The sequence below is a fragment of the Orbicella faveolata genome, unplaced genomic scaffold (assembly GCF_042242905.1).
Source record: "Orbicella faveolata isolate gen_17 unplaced genomic scaffold, um_ofav_v1 contig_25, whole genome shotgun sequence".
NCBI lineage: Eukaryota > Metazoa > Cnidaria > Anthozoa > Scleractinia > Merulinidae > Orbicella > Orbicella faveolata.
Window position 1 is genome coordinate 22,440,646 of NW_028301553.1, and position 13,391 is coordinate 22,454,036.

A 13,391-nucleotide genomic window follows, 5' to 3' on the forward strand; every position below is an offset into this window, starting at 1 on the left:
ATTTTGGTATTAAAAATATACCAGAAGTGGTTTTTGTTACCATAAACCACGAAGTTTAAAGATCTTTTTAAATGGTCGCTTTTTGTATGTAAAGCAGAATTCTGGGGACACCTGTGAAAAGAATCTTTTTCTTCTTTTTCAGAAAAATGCTGGCGTCAGCATTTTTTCGGATTTAAGACTAGTTACTTCAGGAAAATGTGTGGCTATCTCCAGTTTTCGTTGTCGATTCCAATAGTCCATTTTAAGATCTGCTTTTCCATATGGTACAAATCTGGAAAAAAGATCTTTGCATTTAACTGCTACTGTAAGTTATGGCTGCTCTTAAGTCGAACTTATTTCGAGTCAAACGTGCTTGAAACCCCGAAAATGAAAACACTGAAAAGAGTGAAACGAATAATTGGTTGGAAAAAAAATACATTTTTCTGACCTTGTGACCGATGCCAAGTCGGTTGCAGGTTTCTCTGCTTCTCGCCAATTTCGAGTTGGACGGAATGACGCCGCATAAACACGGTCTGGCTGCTAAGTACAGTTTCAAAATGGTGGCGTCTAAAGTTGAATTTTGGGCTTCTTCGGAGACGAATTTTTTCGGGATAGCAGGCACTTTAGAGGCTGAAAATTTGGTGAGTGGGAAAACGCAATGGTTACCACTGGTTACGTGCTACAGGTGGAGACAATAATGTAAACTCTTTGGAATGACCTTCTCCTTTAAGGTGGCTTACTACAGTTTTGATGGATTATAACTCCTACCTCTTTTGAAAAATGTTCCAAGATGTTTTCCATTTGCTACTGTCTGTTACCATTCAATGTGAAACTCAACTAATGGCCAAAATGAACGACCGAGTATCTAAGGTGAGACTAGACACTAGTAGGTTTAATGACGTTTTTCTCAAAATCTATCCTATGACCCCACCTAAAAATTTCAGGAATAAGAAATTGGCTCTGATTTAACATTCATGCAAACTAAAATAAAAATCTGTAAGACAAATTTTTCGCAGATTAAGAAAATGTGAAATCAAAAATAGCTCAAAATCTGTTTTAAAGTTCTCTTTTTTTTGTTTTTAAATTTTGGCGTGCGAGAAAGCAAAAGTAAATTAGACCTCTTTACCGGTTGTTTATCGATCTTTTTTTGACATACTTTATTGGCCTTAGGCTCAAACACATGTTTGAAAGCACGTTATTCACGTCGCAACGTCACGCCACGTCATATATCAAGTGTGCACTCAAAAGAAATACAAGCAAGTTTAAAGCCCCCGCCTAACGATCGCAGCATTTCAACGCAACATATCGCAAGATTGTTAGGCGCAACATGTTGCGTGCGCTTGGCCTTTTTATTGCGATATGTTGCGGCATGTTGTGTGTTGTTGGCTGGAATTCCACCCTCTATAAACTTGAGCCAACATCACCCAACATATCGCAACATGTCGCAACAGGGTGGCCAAACGCGCTTAACATGTTGCGCCCAATAATGTTGCGATATGTTACGTTCAAATCTTGCGATCATTTGGCCGGGGCTCAATGGCTACCAGCTGCGTTAACTTCATCTGCAGTTTACTATCTTAAATGGCCTGTGAGCCTTTCTTTCCTTCTTTATAGATCACTTCTTTTACTGACTTTCTCCATTTTAACAACAACAACAACAACAACAACAAAACCAAAGCAAAAAAAAATAAAAAAAAAAATCTGTTAGTGAGAAGTTACAAATATTTCTCCTTTTCTGGTATCGTGCGACCGAAGTTTTCTTTGAATGTGGACTGGAAAGACAAAAGAGCATTATCTTTTAAGAGTGCCTGCCTGTAAAAATCAGACAAATTCTTAATTTCGCGGCAATGGTGGAAAATTCGATTTCGCTCATATTCTTGTGGTAGATAGGCTAGGGCATGACAAAAACTACTGGAGAGGTTTTTTGGCAAAATATCCTTTTATTTCAAAGAAATATGCAAATTTCCAACTTCTGTTAAAATCGTCATTTGACGCACCATTTTATTAAGCAAGTTTGCGAGCCTCGCATGCAAAACCACATCATTCTTCCGTCTTTAAAACACTCAAATATTTTTGTGCAATGTTTAAATGTGTACTGGGTTAGTTTTAGGAAATGTTGCGTTGTCTTTTTGGGTGCAAAATAATTAAATTTCGAAGACATGTATTTCATTCACTTAAAAGTACTTCGGGAATATAATTGATTTTCACCATGTGCGAAACCTTCAAATGGATTAAGCTTCTGGTGGTTGAATCGCAGAAGGATGATCTACAGATTCCTATAAAAATTTCTTTGGGCAAATGATTGTGAGCGACGCGAGAGCTTTTCAAAGTACGTCAAAAATGCAAATATTTGACCAGCCGTCCTCAAATTTCAATTTACGGGTTAGACGTATATTTAAGCATGCGCCACATGACTTGACCTATAATAAGTTGAAATAGACACAGAGCTGATAATTTCGACATGTTCTAACCTTAATTGTTGCAAAAGGCAGGTCCAAAGCCGATTTGACGTGTTTCTAGTCGATCTCTCACCATTCGTCGCACATAAAGCAGACGTTTGCTTTTGTTTACATAACGTCCGATGTGCATCGCCAACTTTCAACTTATTTAATGGTCGAATACCATGAATCTGTGACCATCTTTCTGCGCATATGAACATCATTGCATCTAAGTCAAAAACGGCTGATTCATTTGTAGATAGTTGCTTGCTTTGCACTGTGCCAAAATAATACATCTGATCGATTGCTGACCATTGCTGATAAGCGTGTCAGCGCAGCACAATCTTACAGCCGTTATTTGTTCGGCACGCAATGCTGTCACGGCATATGCTGCACATTTTGATCCATTTTGTATAGCTGGTTTTCGCATGACGTCACTAAAATTCGAACTACAAAACTATTGATCTTCCTGAGATTTTACTTTAATGATGTATAAGAGCAGCTGAAAACTAATATTCACACAAATTTTCGCTCCGAATGGTTTCTTGGTTTTGTAATACACTACGCTTGAATTTCCAAGCTTTTGCGTGACGCGGCATTTACATGACGGCCTACAGAGCTGTCATGATGGTTAAAAAACTGACTTATTTCGGGGAACTTGACTATCTGAACAGTTCATGTCTTAGAAAATGTATTATTTTAATGTTTTAGAGTTCCTCGAGGGATAAATTTACGGTTTTGTAGCAAAACTCAGTGACAGATGTTTCTGTTGGTTTCCGGCCGCCATGTTGGTGCCCATACGGATGGGCACCAGCATGGCGTCTCCATACAAATCTCTATAAATTTGGGAAAAAAATTTCTCCGCATATCTCGCATAAGAAAAATTCTTGTGACCCGAATTTTGGCGAGAGTCTTTGCATATTTACCTTCTTTCATTTCCCAGATTGTGGACTTTATCTATTGACCGGTTTTGAATTTTATTTTGATCTATTTTTAATTGCGTGACACTGAAAACCAGCAATAGAGCACTCTCAGTAAATGAAACAATTTAATCATTGTTCATCTGTTTGTTCATATATATAATAATATGTGTATATTTATATAATCGTATTCTATAGTGTACGTGGCCTCGGTCCAAATCACGTTTGTTGTACGTTTTGATGTTTCAGACAACAGCTGATAAAGCTAGTGCCTGTACTAACTAGAATTTTAAAAAAAATCGCCATGAAACAAATTATAGATCAATGAAGCAAGAACTAGCTGAAATAAAAATAGGAAATCACAACGTGTCTAATTCATGAGAAAAACAGACTAAATTTAATTAGTAATTACGTGAATAAATAGCCCTGGCCATGCATGCCATCTTATTTGGCGTATTTTGCTTGCCTAGTGGCCAGGCATCGGTATGTTTGTAACAGAAAATAGAGGACTGTTGTCAATACAGTCCAAAATTATTGTCAGTAAAATATTGTAAATAAAACACCTATTGACCGGTTACCTCCACGGCCACCATTTAGTCGTTCCGATAAGGGTTTCATTATTGTCTTTACCCCTATTCAGCGGCCACTCAAAATTTAGACACTTTGTTTTGGAAATGGCGATGGCAGATAAGAGTCTGAAATTGAAGGTGCATGACGAGTGATAATTCAAATACACGTGTATCATGATTGTCTTGAGTTGACTCCACGTTCACCAAGAAATTTATAACCCGATAGTGAAAAATTAAATATTCAAGGTACAACTCTATTTAAGCGGCTAGCCCCATAGTGAGCGGCCACCACCCATTTCCCCGGGGGTAGCCCACTGTATTACATGTAAACTAAAAATAGTTGCACAGCGCGAAAAGACCTAGGTAAGAGTTAAGCGCTACAGTATTACGCAGGGCATGTAGGTAGCGGTGGTCCAGTAAAAGATAACAACAGGGGCAATGGTAAACTATCCATTCTTCTCATTTCTTAATTTAATCTCTTCCTACTCAACACGATTGTGTGCTCCCAGTGGTTCCCAACCTTACGGAGCCTTATGTATTAGGATAGAAATTGTCCTACCCCTACCCCCTAAAATGGGATGACAGTATTGCGTGACGAGCAAGGAGCCGCTGCAAGCAAGGATTCAAGCCATCAAACCATGATGATCAAACGTAATATTTTGGTGTAGTGCAAAGCAAGCAACTATCTACAAATGACTTAGCCGTTTTTGACTTAGATGCAATGATGTTCATATGCGCAGAAAGATGGTCACAGATTCATGGTATTCGACCATTAAATAAGTTGAAAGTTGGCGATGCACATCGGACGTTATGTAAACAAAAGCAAACGTCTGCTTTATGTGCGACGAATGGTGAGAGATCGACTAGAAACACGTCAAATCGGCTTTGGACCTGCCTTTTGCAACAATTAAGGTTAGAACATGTCGAAATTATCAGCTCTGTGTCTATTTCAACTTATTATAGGTCAAGTCATGTGGCGCATGCTTAAATATACGTCTAACCCGTAAATTGAAATTTGAGGACGGCTGGTCAAATATTTGCATTTTTGACGTACTTTGAAAAGCTCTCGCGTCGCTCACAATCATTTGCCCAAAGAAATTTTTATAGGAATCTGTAGATCATCCTTCTGCGATTCAACCACCAGAAGCTTAATCCATTTGAAGGTTTCGCACATGGTGAAAATCAATTATATTCCCGAAGTACTTTTAAGTGAATGAAATACATGTCTTCGAAATTTAATTATTTTGCACCCAAAAAGACAACGCAACATTTCCTAAAACTAACCCAGTACACATTTAAACATTGCACAAAAATATTTGAGTGTTTTAAAGACGGAAGAATGATGTGGTTTTGCATGCGAGGCTCGCAAACTTGCTTAATAAAATGGTGCGTCAAATGACGATTTTAACAGAAGTTGGAAATTTGCATATTTCTTTGAAATAAAAGGATATTTTGCCAAAAAACCTCTCCAGTAGTTTTTGTCATGCCCTAGCCTATCTACCACAAGAATATGAGCGAAATCAAATTTGCGTCCCTTGGCGAGTTATTTTCCATTTTTATGGACAGGGACTCTTAAGGCCTATTCTACGTCAAGGAACGACAAAAGTTGCAAAATTTTACTTCATAGAATTCGTAGACTTTACTTCACTGATAAAATATCCTTTGATTATTTGACTTAAATATATTCGATCTGTAGGTTTTTGTTCACTGAATTTTCGGTAGCATCTGCCCACCCTGATCAAAGTGAAAAATAGATGTTCGTTATAACGTAGCTCGCGTTTTACATCCTGGAACACGTGTGCAAAGTTTACACTCGAAACAAAAGAGTATAAACGCGTGGAAATACTTTTAGCTACACCAAGAGACTCTTTTTAGAGTCATGCCACTCAACAATGGACGCAAACGCGGTGAATGGAAGAAAACTTTTTCCTCGCGCTTATATCCATTTGCTAATTATAAAGAACATGGATTTTTCACTGTGATGAAGGTGGACACTTGCCACCAAAAATTTAGAGAACAAAAACCTACAGATCGGTTATATTTAAGAGCCGCCCTCTGTAATTATCAACTATCGACATTTGGACGAGAAAAAAAACAAATTCCTCAAACTCTCTCAAATGGATGGTCTAGATAAGCGATTCACAAAAATATAACTTTCAGTTCAATTCGATCGGTTTTTTAGCGCTGGGGCGACCATCTTGGTTTTGCCCATCTGAGAGCGCTTTCAGCGGCCATTTTAGGGCACATTTTTAACAATTTGCCGTACAAAGAAAACGTTATAAAAATATTTTATTCGGGTAAAAATACTTTATTCGAGACAAGCAAATGTTTCTTGTTACGTTGAGAGGCTGTTTTGGCAATTTGAACAACATCTGATTTTTTTTTACAGAATTTTAAATTTCTTCCCTTTCAACTACTCATGAAGCGCCATAAAATAGGCGAAATTTAAAGGAAAATATCGCCAAAAGTACATCACTTTAGATCCCAAAACTACCCTCTACTTAAAGATCAATGTCTCACCTGTAAAAATATGCAGTAACATTTTGGGGCAGTTGAAACTGTAAAATGTTAGAAGAAGAAGTTTAAGCTGTGCTTTTGTAAACAAAGACCGCCGTGGTAATTAGCATAATGACGTGAAAATAACGACGCACAAAGAAAATAATGATATATTCCACTTACCTCGCGACATGTCGACAACTGGGTGTTCCACGATACCTCATGTTATATTATCAGTAGGTTTTAGCCGCGTTTTCAATGATTAATGTAGGAAATCACTCTGAGACATCGCAGCGGTAAAGCAGATTTCAACTCTCCGAAGCCTGCGTCATAACGTCTATCAATATTATTTGTCTTTCGTCTCACAAGCCGCCGTTTACAAGAAGTTTAACAATTTGCTGAGATCCTAACTGACCCAAAAGTCTGTTAGCAGCCTTTAAAATCTTCCTTTCAGTCGAGGATTCTCATCAAGAACTCGTTTAAGCTCAGTTCTGTTTCAATCTGTTGAGCACTCGCCATTATTCCACAGATTGCGTTACACAAAACAAGTGCACATTCCAATGGGTAGGGGTAGGGTGGGTAGGAAGTGAAAATGTAATAACCCGCTTCAGAGCCATTTTAGGCATTTCCGTGGTTAAACAAGTAAGGGGTAGGGAGAGGTATGCATTGTATTAAAAGAGCAAAAAAAACAAAACAAAACAAAACAAAAAAACGGATAGACAGTATCAGGCTCTTAATCAGGTGTACCAGTTCGTCAATGAGGCCTAATTAGGGTTTTCAGGATTCTGGATATTTGGGTAAAAAAATGACAGGAAACGCGAAATTTAGGGGAAAAATTAATAGGGGAGTGCATGTTTAGATCAGATAAAAGGGGACATTAATTGAGTAGGAAATCGTTAAGCTGCAATTAACAGGATACAAGATATCTAGGCCAAAAATTTATAAGACAACAAATAAACTGGGGATAGAATTCCAATAAAAAGCCTCTTACTTGTTTTTTTGTTCAGCATTATACTTGTGTCTTTCGCTGCCCGAAATGCCATCAAATGCTGAGAAAGGCAACACAGTAAGTAATGAGTGACAAGCAGCGCGCAAGAAGTAATGGTAAGCGGCGTTTTATTGAAACTCCTTATATTTTCTAAGCCGTTCCACTTTTGCATCAGACAAGGAAATGCTAAGATAATTACTGAAGAGCCATTTACAGTACGGTTCATGTTGACTTGTTCCTTAAAGAGAAAACCTATTTGACAAGGCCAAAATATGATATAGCGACAATTGTGGTATTCACACGGTCCTAGCAAGTTCTGCACTTCCAGTCCCTGCTAAAGAAATTAAACCTAAAGGCTGGGCCCTGAAAGTGACGAAAAAGGCCACTCGTTTCAATGAAAAACAAAAAAACTACTTTCAAGAAAAGTTTTCTTAGGTCAGGAGACGGCCATGAAGTCGAAGAAGTTTCTCTATCACAAAAGATGAGGTACGCAAAAGATAAGGACAGAGTTAAAGCGGTTCGCCTTAGTTGAGTTCCTGACTTCTTGCCACGTTCAATCCTTCTTCTCCAGAATGGCTGCGAAGCTCAGAGACAGGCAGGAGGAGGTCCTCGAAGGAGACACAACAGCCCGCTGAGAATCAAGCTGCAGATATTCTTTACAAGTGTCAGTTAACTCATCCAACTACTTATGCCTCATTCAGCTTGTGTGCCTTAAACGCATCTAATCCATCTATAATGGTTTTAAAAAGCTAAGCGTCAACATGTTTCGCTTGATATGCGAGTATTTTGATCTAGATGTTTGCAACATCCCAAGATCGCGTAAAGCGCCCTACATAGAGTTGAAGACTAGTCTTGTGCAGACATGCAGCTGTGCTCCATCACAGAACTGGACTACGTTAGTGGCTGAGGGGTGTCTCAGGTTCATAAAGAACGGTGTCTACTAAATATAAACGTGTTTCCGCCAGATGAGGAAAACGTGGAAAAAGTAGATCTTAGCTAGGGTTATTGGATCCACAAAGAAAACTGGGGGTAGCCATTAATTTTTCCGAGATAATTAGCCTTGAATTTGGAAGAAAACTGCTGACGTTAGCATTTTTCAGAAAAAAAAAAGGATATTTCTGCACAGATTTTCCTTGAGTTCGCCTTTATGAACATCTTAAACTACACGGTAAATGGTTACATAAAAACAACTTTTGGTATGTTTTAACAACAAAATCGTCGCAACAGCGCTTTTAGCATCCCTGGACAGCTCTCCTCTGGCTTAGCCAAAATGCAGTCTACATAGTAGTTTTTCCTCACAGCCAAAAACTATTCACGTGTAAAATAGGCTTGCCACTTCCATTTCATACCATATAATGCAGCGGTAATCACACGTTTTCAAAAGTTAAATAAGTTGTTTCATCCATTCGAAAACTTTGTTAGTCGCCCGTTACATTTTCTCCTGTTACCTCCCTAGGAAGTCAAACATTGACGTCTCTCACACCTGTTTGGTGCAGGCATATGCCATCTGCAGTTGGATATGATTTCGTTTACGGGTGCGATCGATAACAGCTAGTTTTTCAGCTGGAATCCCTTAACGGTCAGTGCTTAGCGATATGCTACTTTTCTGGTGTTCCTGGTTCTAGTACAGGTCCGTAATTTTACTGCGATATTTGCTTCAGCGCGCTTGGTAGCGTAGTTGATTATTTGAAACCAAGCTCGCGCCTGGCGTTTAAATCATGCCTTATATGATGCACAAACCGCGTGCCACAAAAAAGAAAGCACCGTCCTTAACTGCCCGTCAGTAATTTTCTGAGCATTTCCTTTTCTGATGCAAAAGTGAAACGTCTAAGAAAATATAAGGAGTTTCAATAAAACGCCGCTTAGCATTACTTCCTGCGCACTCTTTGTCAGTATGTTGCCGCCTTTCGCAAACTTTGATGGCATTTCAAGCAGCGAAAGACACAAGTGTCCCGTTTTATCTGATCTAAACATGCACTCCCCCATTAATTTTTTCCCCTAAATTTCGCGTTTCCTGTCAATTTTTTTTACCCAAATATCCAGTATCCTGAAAACCCCTACCTAACAAGGCCTCATTGATGAACTGGTACACCTGATCAAGAGCTTGATACTGTCTATCGGTTTTTTCTCTTTTTAATCAGGAGCCATAATCGGGGACGGAGACCGTAAGCGCGCGCCATTTCTAGTTTTGGGGTTGTCCCCATGATATGGGACAATAATTCTATTTTTAGAACAAATTGCGCCATCGCCTGCGGCACACGCGCGTACATGCTGCGAGGATTTTTGCGGATGTCGCGCGGGGGAAATGGCGTCTGAAATTCCCGAAATTTTTCATGTTTTTGGCCTACAACTCAACGCGTTTACGTCTGTTGGAATTTTGCTTAAGTATTTTCGTCGTAAGCTGCTCCAGTTTGAGTGAAGTAAGACAGTGTCGAATTTAGGTATGTTCCACTGTAAGCTTATATATATCGCTGACCAAGTTGTGTTCCGACGGATGCTTCTTTTACATGAGCTGTATATTACTCCACTTTAAATTTCACATATGTTGAAGATTAACCGCTTTTCCATTATACAGCAAAAAACTAGCTGGATATATTTAGATATAGCAGAGCTTCAGGACTTCATAGTTTCCTAGTTCCTCTTGCCACATGCTTGCGAGGAATTTGTCAGTCTATCGCGACCGAAAAGTAAAACAAAATAATTGCTAGTTTGAGTTTCGCTTGAATTGTAAGCAATGCTTGATGTTTCATCAAGGCCCAATAACTTTACGTCCGTAGATACTGCTCAGTTTTATTCGTGTAAAAAATCCAGTAAATTCTCTGTTGTCGATGAATGAGAGCGCCCGGCGATGCGTGGTTTGTACAGTCAGTAAACATGACAAATTGTACTTCCGCTGCACTTTCGTGTGAAAGCGTACATCGAACTCAAACAATAACTCTACAGTTTTTAAATATGTTCAAGATTGATAAATGTTTGAGAACATATTAAAAGCTAAGCTGAAAATATGTGAATAAAGCAGAAATAAACAGTAAAGTTACGATGACGCTTTCTTTAATCAACTTGGAATAACGATTTCGATTTGGTTGATCGAGTTATCAAAACTCCTCGTCTATTTTCATTTTCGCAGTGTAAAACTTCACTATGCTTATGTTGAAGAAACACACGATGTTAGCAGCCTTTCTTGCGTTCGTGAAATTTGTTACAGCATCTCAGCACAAAAGATAACGAAAGAAATCTTTGTCAAGATTTGTTGACAATTGAAAACACCGACTCGGACTGCTGCACTATGCAAATGAGCTTATTGTACGCGTCAGACTTTCCTTTCAAAAACTTTTGCAAACTCACCAAACAAGCAGAAACAATAAGAAACCATCAAAACAGGTTTTTGTTATGACGAACCAGTGTCTGAGAAACTCACAAATTAACTCGATACCAGAGTAGTGAGCCTTCTTGCTATATTCTTAAGTCAGAACAAACGCAAAAACATACGCGTAAGTTTACAACTAGCGTGAGCAGATCTTATTATTCATACCCAGCGCGAGATTGAAGTCTTGTTTTCGACCCTGAAAAACCCACCTTTTCCGTTAGCTTAGAGCATAAAACTACATATAAGCGCCCTGGTTCGTATTCCCTGCCTTATTCCCTGCCATCGCTGGGAAAAATACGCAAGAGAATCTCTCAACTCTCACCATTTGATCAGGCAACGTGACAACATCCACGCGAGAGCCCCCGACATGTGCTTGAATCCGCGCGGATATATGACGTCAGGATCGCGCAATTTGTTCTAAAAATAGAAAAATTGTCCCATATCATAGTTGCGCGCGAATCCCGAGACTTACAGTCTCCGTCCCCGATTATGGCTCCTGTTTTAATACAATGCACGCCCCACCCCCTCCCCCCTCACCCCACAAAACATAACCTACAAAATGACTCAAATTTCCAAGCATAAGTTCAAATTCAAATCATTCCGGGAAAGCCAGTTACTTGTTTAGCCACTGAAATGCGTAAAATGGCTCTGAAGCGGGTTATTACATTTTCACTTCCTACCCACCCTACCCCTACCCATTGGAATGTGCACTTGTTTTGTGTAACGCAATCTGTGGAATAATGGCGAGTGCTCAACAGATTGAAACAGAACTGAGCTTAAACGAGTTCTTGATGAGAATCCTTGACTGAAAGGAAGATTTTAAAGGCTGCTAACAGACTTTTGGGTCAGTTAGGATCTCAGCAAATTGTTAAACTTCTTGTAAACGGCGGCTTGTGAGACGAAAGACAAATAATATTGATAGACGTTATGACGCAGGCTTCGGAGAGTTGAAATCTGCTTTACCGCTGCGATGTCTCAGAGTGATTTCCTACATTAATCATTGAAAACGCGGCTAAAACCTACTGATAATATAACATGAGGTATCGTGGAACACCCAGTTGTCGACATGTCGCGAGGTAAGTGGAATATATCATTATTTTCTTTGTGCGTCGTTATTTTCACGTCATTATGCTAATTACCACGGCGGTCTTTGTTTACAAAAGCACAGCTTAAACTTCTTCTTCTAACATTTTACAGTTTCAACTGCCCCAAAATGTTACTGCATATTTTTACAGGTGAGACATTGATCTTTAAGTGGAGGGTAGTTTTGGGATCTAAAGTGATGTACTTTTGGCGATATTTTCCTTTAAATTTCGCCTATTTTATGGCGCTTCATGAGTAGTTCGAAAGGGAAGAATTTAAAATTCTGTAAAAAAATCAGATGTTGTTCAAATTGCCAAAACAGCCTCTCAACGTAACAAGAAACATTTGCTTGTCTCGAATAAAGTATTTTTTCCCGAATAAAGATTTTTATAACGTATTCTTTGTATGACAAATTGTTTAAAATGTGCCCTAAAATGGCCGCAGAAAGCGCTCTCAGATGGGCAAAACCAAGATGGTCGCCCCAGCATTAAAATACCGATCGAATTGAACTGAAATATTTTTGTGAATCGCTTATCTAGACCATTCATCTGAGAACGTTTGAGGAATTTGATTTTTTTCTCGTCCAAATGACTATAGTTGATAATTACAGAGGGCGACTCTTAAGTCAAATATTTAATTTATATCACTTATAATATAACTTTCACTAATATTGTTGATAGTCGTAAACTAAGATTGTCTTAAAATAACGAAAGGTTCCATAAACGCATTGTCCTCAATGCGCCTTATCTCCAAACCGTGAATAACATCAAGATGAACCTGAAATTCAGTAACTTGTTCAAAATTCCCGATAGGATCTTCTTCAGCTGTGGAGCATTATCATACACCTACTTCAGTTTAATAGCGTCGATGTGTAAATGCTTTCACTCTATCACTGGCTGTATAGGTAGTTTAAAAAATTACAGAACAATGAATGTTGAAACAGTTCCAGTAAAATATTATGTGGAATGGGATAAAACTGACATCGTCATGTCTGGGATATAACGGATAGAGAACACAATGCATCCTTTCGAAAAACGGGTAAAGCGGAGATTGATAATATTTATTCCCATCCATAAATACTTCTTAGACAGCTGCTGTTTACTACCAAAACAACGGCCGTCCCAAGAGCGTCGCGGTTAAAAACTCTCTGAGCATAATTAAGGTAAAATAGATGTCGTGATTATGTTTCTTGCTGGCTTGGTCACGAAATTCTTTTGTTTTTTCTTCTGTTACTCCTAATAACGCGGCTGCTTGTGGGTGAGTTGTCTTCCCGCGGCCAGATCCGTTTTTCATGGGTCACAGACCATCCATCTTAGACTTTTGGCTAAAGCTGTTTTTGCGGAATGGCGAAAACATGTTACTGTGTGCTTATTTGAGTTTTTGCTCTTAAAAATTTTTTTCGTTCTTTTCCCCCTCGTTGTCGTTTTACGAGTGTTCTTCCCCCAATGACATTCTTTAGCAAACTAGATTAATTCTGAAGACGTGGCCTAACCACCTCTTTTCCGGCACTTTGTTAGCTACTAAACACACACGGAAAGCGTCTAACTGAAA